The sequence below is a fragment of the Lutra lutra genome, chromosome 17, assembly GCF_902655055.1.
Source record: "Lutra lutra chromosome 17, mLutLut1.2, whole genome shotgun sequence".
In the NCBI taxonomy this organism is placed as follows: domain Eukaryota; kingdom Metazoa; phylum Chordata; class Mammalia; order Carnivora; family Mustelidae; genus Lutra; species Lutra lutra.
Genome location: NC_062294.1, coordinates 43,818,083 through 43,825,877, shown reverse-complemented (window position 1 = coordinate 43,825,877; position 7,795 = coordinate 43,818,083). Strand labels below are relative to the sequence as shown.

Genomic DNA, 7,795 nt, shown 5'->3' with positions numbered 1-7,795 from the left:
TGGAGCAGGGACTCCGTCTTTGAAGCTCCCCCGGGCGCAGTGTCAAACGGCCAAACTCAGGCTCCGCCGTATGGGGACGCCATCTTATCTGCGTCTGCTCTGCCTCTGGACTACGTTTCCCAGAGGCCACAGTGGCCCGACGTTACGTCTTTCTTGACGTCGTGGCGAGATCGTTAGCTCCACAGGGACCCGGACGCGACCAAGGGGAGGCAGAAGGTGAGGGGTCTGGGAGTCCGGGGCGGGGACGGGGCGTGTCCAGAGCCTCTGGTCTGTGAGCGCTGGCGGCAGCGGGCTGAGAATGCCAGATTGTGAATGAGTCTTTGTGCCTGCATGACCAGGTGTGGGTGACTGAGTGCGCGGTTGTGGCCACCTGTCTCCAGAGTGTAAGTCTGGTTGTGTTTGTGTAACCATGTGCGATACTGTGTGTTGGGGTGTGGGGTCCTTGCTACTGTGGAGTGATAACTGCTTGTGTCTCTGTTGTGTATGTGTGACTGTACGCCTTGTTTTGGGGGGTGTGAGTGTGGTTGAGACTGAGACTGGTGCGAGTGTCTCTGCGGTTATGATTCCATGTCTCCAGGGTGAGCGTATGGTTTTGGTTGCACAATATTGTAGCCACGTGTGGTATTGTGTGCAGCTGTGTGGCTGTGACTGTGTGGTGACAATGCGTGTGTATCCCTTTTGTGCCCCTTGGAGTGTGTCTGTGAAACGGTGACTGAGTGTGGTGCTGTGTTTGTAAGTGTAACGTGTCTTTCTTTGACTGTATGAGTGTTACTGTGTCTCAGAGTGAGTGTTCAGTTATGACTGGTTGGTGTTGGGTGGGCTGGAGTGCTAGTGATTATGTGTGTCCCCCAAGTCGGTATGTGATTGTGATTGTGTGAGACATTTGTGGGTATTGGTATGGGAAGGCTGTGACTATATGGGAGTGACTTTGTGTGTCATGGTGGTGAGTAGAATTGAGTGACTGTCTTTTTAGTGGGTTTGAGATTGTGACTGTGTATAGGAGCCTGGAGGTGTCTGTGATTTTATGGTTGTATCCTTGTATATTTCTGAGTGGATGAGTGGTTGTGGTTATGTTTGTGTGACACTGACCATTTGTGTCCCACCAAGTGTGCCAATGTGAGGTGCATGTGACTCCAGTATACTGACCCTTGCAGAACCTGTGAAGACTGTGGCCCTGGTCAGTGATAGGCTCAACCTTTGTGACACTGGGATTGGACATGATGTCCAGTCTTCTCTGACTTCTGTCTCCTGTGTGGAGATCAAAATGTTCTGGTTACTCATGATTACTTTTTTAAAAAGTTTCTTCCAAGAAGATGTTGAGAAGAAAAGGAAAGAATTGCTATTGAACATCCAAAAGCTAATTTCAAGATGCACGAGTTTTTCTTCTTTCCCTGAGACATCTTCTTTTTCATGATGTGCTTTTCTTTTTCTTTCTTTTTTTTTTTTTTTCCTGAAACTTCTAGCCTAGCATCTCTTCCCCCAAAGTGACCTGGTCTCCAGTATTTTGCCATTGGAGTAAATTATTGAGAGCCCTTGAGGTGAACTGAAGGTCCATATACCCCCTGCTTCCCGCACACCTAATGTTCATTACAAATTTTTTAACTTTTCATTTTGAATTAGTTTTAGATTTAAAACTCTTGCAAAAATAGAATTCCCTTAAACACTTTTTTAAGATTTTATTTTTTTTTAAGGATTTTATTTATTTATTTGACACACAGAGAGAGATTACAATTAGGCAGAGAGGGAGGCAGAGAGAGAGAGGAAAGCAGGCTCCTCGCTGAGCAGAGAGCCCAGATGTGGGGCTCGATCCCAGGACACTGAGATCATGACCTGAGCTAAAGGCAGAGGCCCAACCCACTGAGCCACCCAGGAGCCCCAAGGTTTTAAGTTTTCTCTACGCCCAGCATGGGGCTCAAGCTCACAAACCCAGAATCAGGAGTTGCACATTCCACTGACTGAACCAGCCAAACACCCTAGAATTCCCAAATATTCTCAACCTGCTTCCCCATTTTTCCATTTTATAGTTATGTTACCATTCTACATAATCACAGTACATAATCAAAAGCAAGAGATTAATACTGACACACTACTACTAACTAATCTACAAACTTTATTCAGATTTCATCAGTGTCCCTCAGTATTGTTTTTCTGCACAAAGATCCAATCCAGGATCATATGTTGCAGTTAGTAAGTCTGCATAGTCTTCTTTGATCTGGCACAATTCCTTGGTCTTTATTTGTCTTACTTGACCTTGACAATTCTGAAGAGTATTGACCATTTATCTTGTAAATTCTGCAATGTAGAATGTTCCCCAATCTGAGGCTGTCTGATGCTTCCTTATGATTAAATTCAGAGTATGCTTTTGGGACGAGAATACCCCAAAAGTGATGTGTTCTTTTTTTTTTTTTTTTTTAAGATTTTATTTATTTATTTGACAGACATAGATCACAAGTAGACAGAGGTAGGCAGAGAGGGGGGGAAGCAGGCTCCCTGCTCAGCAGAGAGCCTGATGGGGGGGTTAGATCCCAGGACCCTGAGATAATGACCTGAGTGGAAGGCAGAGGCTTAAACCACTGAGCCACCCAGGCACCGTAAGTGATATGTTCTTATCAGTGCATCATATCAGGAGATCCAAGAGGTCAATTTGCCTCATTACTAGTGGTAACTTTAATCACTTGATTTAAGTGGTGTCTGTCCAGTTTTAAAACTGCAAAGTCACTATTTTTCCCATCGTAATTAATGTGTGTCTTGTAGAGAAGTACCTTAAGCTTTTCATCTTACTTCTACCTGCAAATCTTAACATTCATTGATAATTTTTGCCTGAAAATATTATTACAGGCTATTTGCAAAATGATGATTTTTAAAATTTCCATCCTTCCTTCCAGATTTATTAAATAGGATCCTACTGTTAGAAGTGATTTTCCTTCTCCCCCACTTATTTACTAAATCATTTGTGTATATATAAATTGGATTTTTTTTTCTTTTTTTAACTCTGTAGGTTACAATTCATTACTGTCATTATGTCTTTGCTCAAATTACCCCAGATCTGGCCACTGGGAGCTCCTTTAAGTTGACTCCTGTATGCTTTCAATGTGTCCCCTTTTTGTTTTTTTAAGTTTTTATTTATTTGTTTGACAGAGAGAGAGATCACAAGTAGGCAGAGAGGCAAGCAGAGAGAGGGGGGGAAGCAGCCTCCCTACTGAGCAGAGAGCCTGATGCGGGGCTTGATCTCAGGCCCCTGAAATCATGACCTGAGCGGAAGGCAGAGGCTTAACCTACTGAGCCACCCAGGTGCCCTATTATTTTTTTTTTAGTACTACCATATTTTCTGGCACCACGAGATGTTTCAAGCTGATACTGTACTTTTGTTATCCAAAACTGGGTTTGTCTCTTGGTGGGGGTCAAGCAGAAAGACAAAACCAGTCAAAGAATAGGAAAAGGAAGAGTTTTCCTTACACTAAGTAAAGGAGAACACCAGGGATTTTCCCTAAAGCAGTGTCTCCCTAAACAAAAGAATTGGGGAAGTTTTAAGCTAAGGGTGCCTATATGTTAACAAAGGGGCTTGTACAATGGGGAATACAGCATGGAACACAGGCAAAAGTCGTCTTAAAATGACTGACTGTGAGTCAAAGTTATGAGGGCTGGCAAAGGACAGCATCATCAGTTGTCTGGCTCCAGCTGGTCTGGTATCTGAGTGCTCAAAGGGGTTTAGATCCTACAAATACAATTCAAGAATATACATCAGGTCAGTCTTCACTTTTGAATCAGCCTGGTGAGTTTTACCGCTTATTTGTCATCCCTGGTATGATTAGGTTATCTCCTGGCCTGATAGTGGCCGTTTGTTCTTACATTCTTTCACAAGATGGCCAGAGGCCTAAAATGACTTTTTCTTTTCTTTTTCTTTTTTTTTTTTTTTAAAGATTTTATTTATTTATTTGAGAGAGAGACAGTGAGAGAGAGCATGAGCTAGGAGAAGGTCAGAGGGAGAAGCAGACTCCCCATGGAGCTGGGAGCCTGATGTGGGACTCGATCCCCGGACTCCGGGATCATGACCTGAGCCGAAGGCAGTCGTCCAACCAACTGAGCCACCCAGGCGTCCCTCTTTTTCTTTTTTTTTTTTAAGATTTTATTTATTTATTTGACAGAGAGAGAGAGAGAGAGATCACAAGTAGTCAGAGAGGCAGGCAGAGAGAGGTGGGGAAGCAGGCTCCCCACCGAGCAGAGCCCAATGCAGGGCTGGATCCCACGACCCTGAGATCATAACCCTGAGACCATGACCTGAGCTGAAGGCAGAGGCTTAACCCACTAAGCCATCCAGACGCCCCCGAAAATGACTTTTCTTATATCAAGAAAGCTGTGTGTCTGGTTCCCCCTCCCACGGACCCCTAACTTTCTGTTTATACTTTTCCAGCCCCATTTCTGGAACATGTACATTTCCCAGGGAACACTGGCTCCTTTTAGTAGAAAATGGTATTTAGAAACCAAGATTAAATATACCCATTGCTTCTAGGTACCCTCAGCTATGAAGTATATGTATCTACACACACACACACACACACACACTCATGTATCTACCTGTATGAATATCTATACAGAAAATCCATTGTTTCATATGATTTCTCTAATTCCAGTTTAACACTGAGGGTTTATTCCAGCCTTCTCCATTTACTTTTTTTGGTAACTCCTTTCTCTGACAATGGAAAAGTCGACTCTTGGGGCACCTGGGTGGCTAAGTTTCTGCCTTCAGGTCATGATCCCAGGGGTCTGGGATCCGCCTATGTGGGGATCCCTGCTCAGCAGGGAGTCTGCCTCTCCCTCCTCTTTCTCTGCCCTTCCCCGATATTTCTCTCTCAAATAAATCAGTGAAATCTTAAAAAAAAAAAAAGTTGACTCTTATTAACCACAATATATTTATCTACTTGCTCAGTCCTAAGTAGAAAGTAGTTTAAGAATGCTGACCTAAGGGGCACCTGAGTGGCTCAGTGGGTTGAGCCGCTGCCTTTGGCTCGGGTCATGATCTCAGGGTCCTGGGATCGAGTCCCGCGTCGGGCTTTCTGCTCAGCAGGGAGCCTGCTTCCCTCTCTCTCTCTCTCTGCCTGTCTTTCTGTCTCTGTCAAGTAAATAAATAAAATCTTCTTTTTTTTTTTAAAGATTTTATTTACTTATTTGAGAGAGAGACAGTGAGAGAGAGCATGAGCTAGGAGAAGGTCAGAGAGAGAAGCAGACTCCCCGTGGAGCTGGGAGCCCGATGCGGGACCCAATCCCGGGACTCCAGGATCATGACCTGAGCCGAAGGCAGTCGTCCAACCAACTGAGCCACCCAGGCGTCCCTAAATAAATAAAATCTTAAAAAAAAAAAAAAAAAAAGAATGCTGACCTAAGGGGCACCTGGGTGGCTCAGTGGGTTAAAGCCTCTGCCTTCAGCTCAGGTCATGATCCCAGGGTCCTGGTCAGCAGGGAGCCTGCTTCCTCGTCTCTCTCTGCCTACTTGTGATCTCTGTCTGTCAAATACATAAATAAAATCTTAAAAAAAAAAAATGCTGACCTAAAATAAGACAAAATCGGAGAGGGAGACAAACCAAGAGCCTCCTAACTATAGGAAACAAACAGGGTTAAGTGGGTGGGAGGATGGGGTAATGGGGTGATAGGAATTAAGAAGAGCACTTGACGTATTGAGTACTGGGTGTTAAATGCACTGATGAATCACTAAACTCTACCTCTGAAGCTAACAATACACTATATGTTAATTAATTGATTTTAAACTTTAAAAAAAATTGCCAACCTACACTCCCATACCTCGTACAGTTACTTTAATTTTTAGTCTTACAGTATATAGTGGAAATACAGCTTTCCCTATACCCTCCTGTATGATAATGTTACTGATTTGTAATATAGATAGGTTCATTTGTTACTATTTGTATTTTATTTTGGATTTACATGCACATACATCCGGAATGATCTTAATTATTTTTTGACTATATGAAACATTACTATGGTTCTAAAAGCCTTAATTATTTTTTTTAAGATTTTATTTATTCATTTGACAGAGATCACAAGTAGGCAGAGAGGCAGGCAGAGAGAGAGGAAGGGAAGCAGGCTCCCCGCTGAGAAGAGAGCCAGATGCAGGGCTCGATCCCAGGACCCTGGGATCATGACCCGAGCCTAAGGCAGAGGCTTTAACCTACTAAGCCACCCAGGTGCCCCCCTTAATTATTTTTTTAAAGATTTATTTATTTATTTATTTGAGAAAGAGAGAGAGAGCACAGACATGCTAGTGGGATGGGAGGGGCAGAGAGAAAGAGAAACCTAAGCAGACTCCGTGCTGAGCTAGAGCCCAACTCAGGGCTTGATCTCATAACCCTGAGATCATGACTTGAGCTGAAACCAAGAGTCAGATGCTTAACCACCTGTGCCACCCAGGCACCCCTAAAAGCAATAATTAGACAAAAGATCTACCCAATCACTCTTCCACCATTCCTTCTCTCCCAATCCTGTTACCCCATTCTTTCCATACTGTTCCCACTCGCTCATTGTAGGTAGCCAATTTCTTTAGTTTGTTGGGGGTTTTTATGTTTGAATATACATTAAAATGTACAGAAAATTTAAACATACATAAAACTGGCCTATTTTTAAATGTACCATTCAGTGACATTAAGTACATTTATGTTGTTGTGCAGCCATCACAATCATCCATCTCCAAAACTTTCTTCATCTTCCAAAACTAAAACTCTGCTCCCATTAAACAATAACTCCCCAGTCACCCCTCCCTCTAGCTTCCACCTTTTGGCTACTGTGTATAATAGTGCTACAAACATTTGTTAACAAATACCTGTTCGAATTCCTGCTTTCTCTTCTTGGGGGTACATACCCAGAAGTGGAATTGCTGGGTCATAGTAATTCTATGTTTAATTTTTTGAGGAATCACCATACACCATTTTTCACAGATGCTAAACCATTTTATCTTCCATCCAGCAAAGGACAACGATTCCAATTTCTCCACATCCTTGCCAACACTTGTTATACTTAAATATTTATGTATTTTTAAAGATTTTATTTATTTACTTATTTGACAGAGATCACAAGTAGGCAGAGAGGCAGGCAGAGAGAGAGGAGAAAGCAGCCTCCCTGCCGAGCAGAGACCCCCCCATACGGGGCTCGATCCCAGGACCCCAGGACCATGACCCGAGCCAAAGGCAGAGGCCCCAACCCACTGAGCCACCCAGGCGCCCCTATATTTATATTTTAAAGTATTTTTATGATAGTTAGCCTAATAAGCATAAAGTGGTATCTCATTGTGAATTTCTTTTAAGTTTATTACTTTTTTTTTAGTAATCTCTGCTCTGTACCCCACATGAGGTCAAACTCACAACCCTGAGATGAGTTACACACACTGCCAACTGAGCCAGGCAGGTGCCCCATATTGTGGTTTTGCTGTGCATTGGCCTAATGATTAGTGATGTTGGGGATCTCTTCATGTGCTTCTCAGCCATTTGAATATCTTTGAGAAATGTCCTTTGCCTATTTTTTAATTGGGTTGTTTTTTGTTGCTGAGTTGTAGGAATTTTTTTTTTTGTATCCTAAGTATTGATCCCTTATTAGAAACATGATTTACAAATACTTGCTCCCTGTCCATGGATTGTTTTTTTACTCTGTTTATAGTTTCCTTTAATGCACAAGTTTTTAAATTTTGATAAAGTCCACAACCTATCTATTTTTTCCTTTGTTGCTTTTGCTTTCTTTGAAATATCCAAGAAATCATTAGGCTAATTAATTAAATCCAACATTGTGAAAAATT

At 42.6% G+C, this 7,795-nt stretch overlaps 1 protein-coding gene across 1 annotated transcript in view; it reads left to right on the top strand.

The window, feature by feature from the left end:
* Positions 1–79: 79 nt before the first annotated feature.
* Positions 80–7,795, top strand: part of ZNF565 (zinc finger protein 565) — a 34,260-nt gene continuing 26,544 nt past the window's right edge. The window contains exon 1 of the mRNA XM_047709533.1: positions 80–216. The gene's annotated coding sequence lies outside the window, so the exon portion shown is untranslated. The remainder of the gene's footprint in view (positions 217–7,795) is intronic.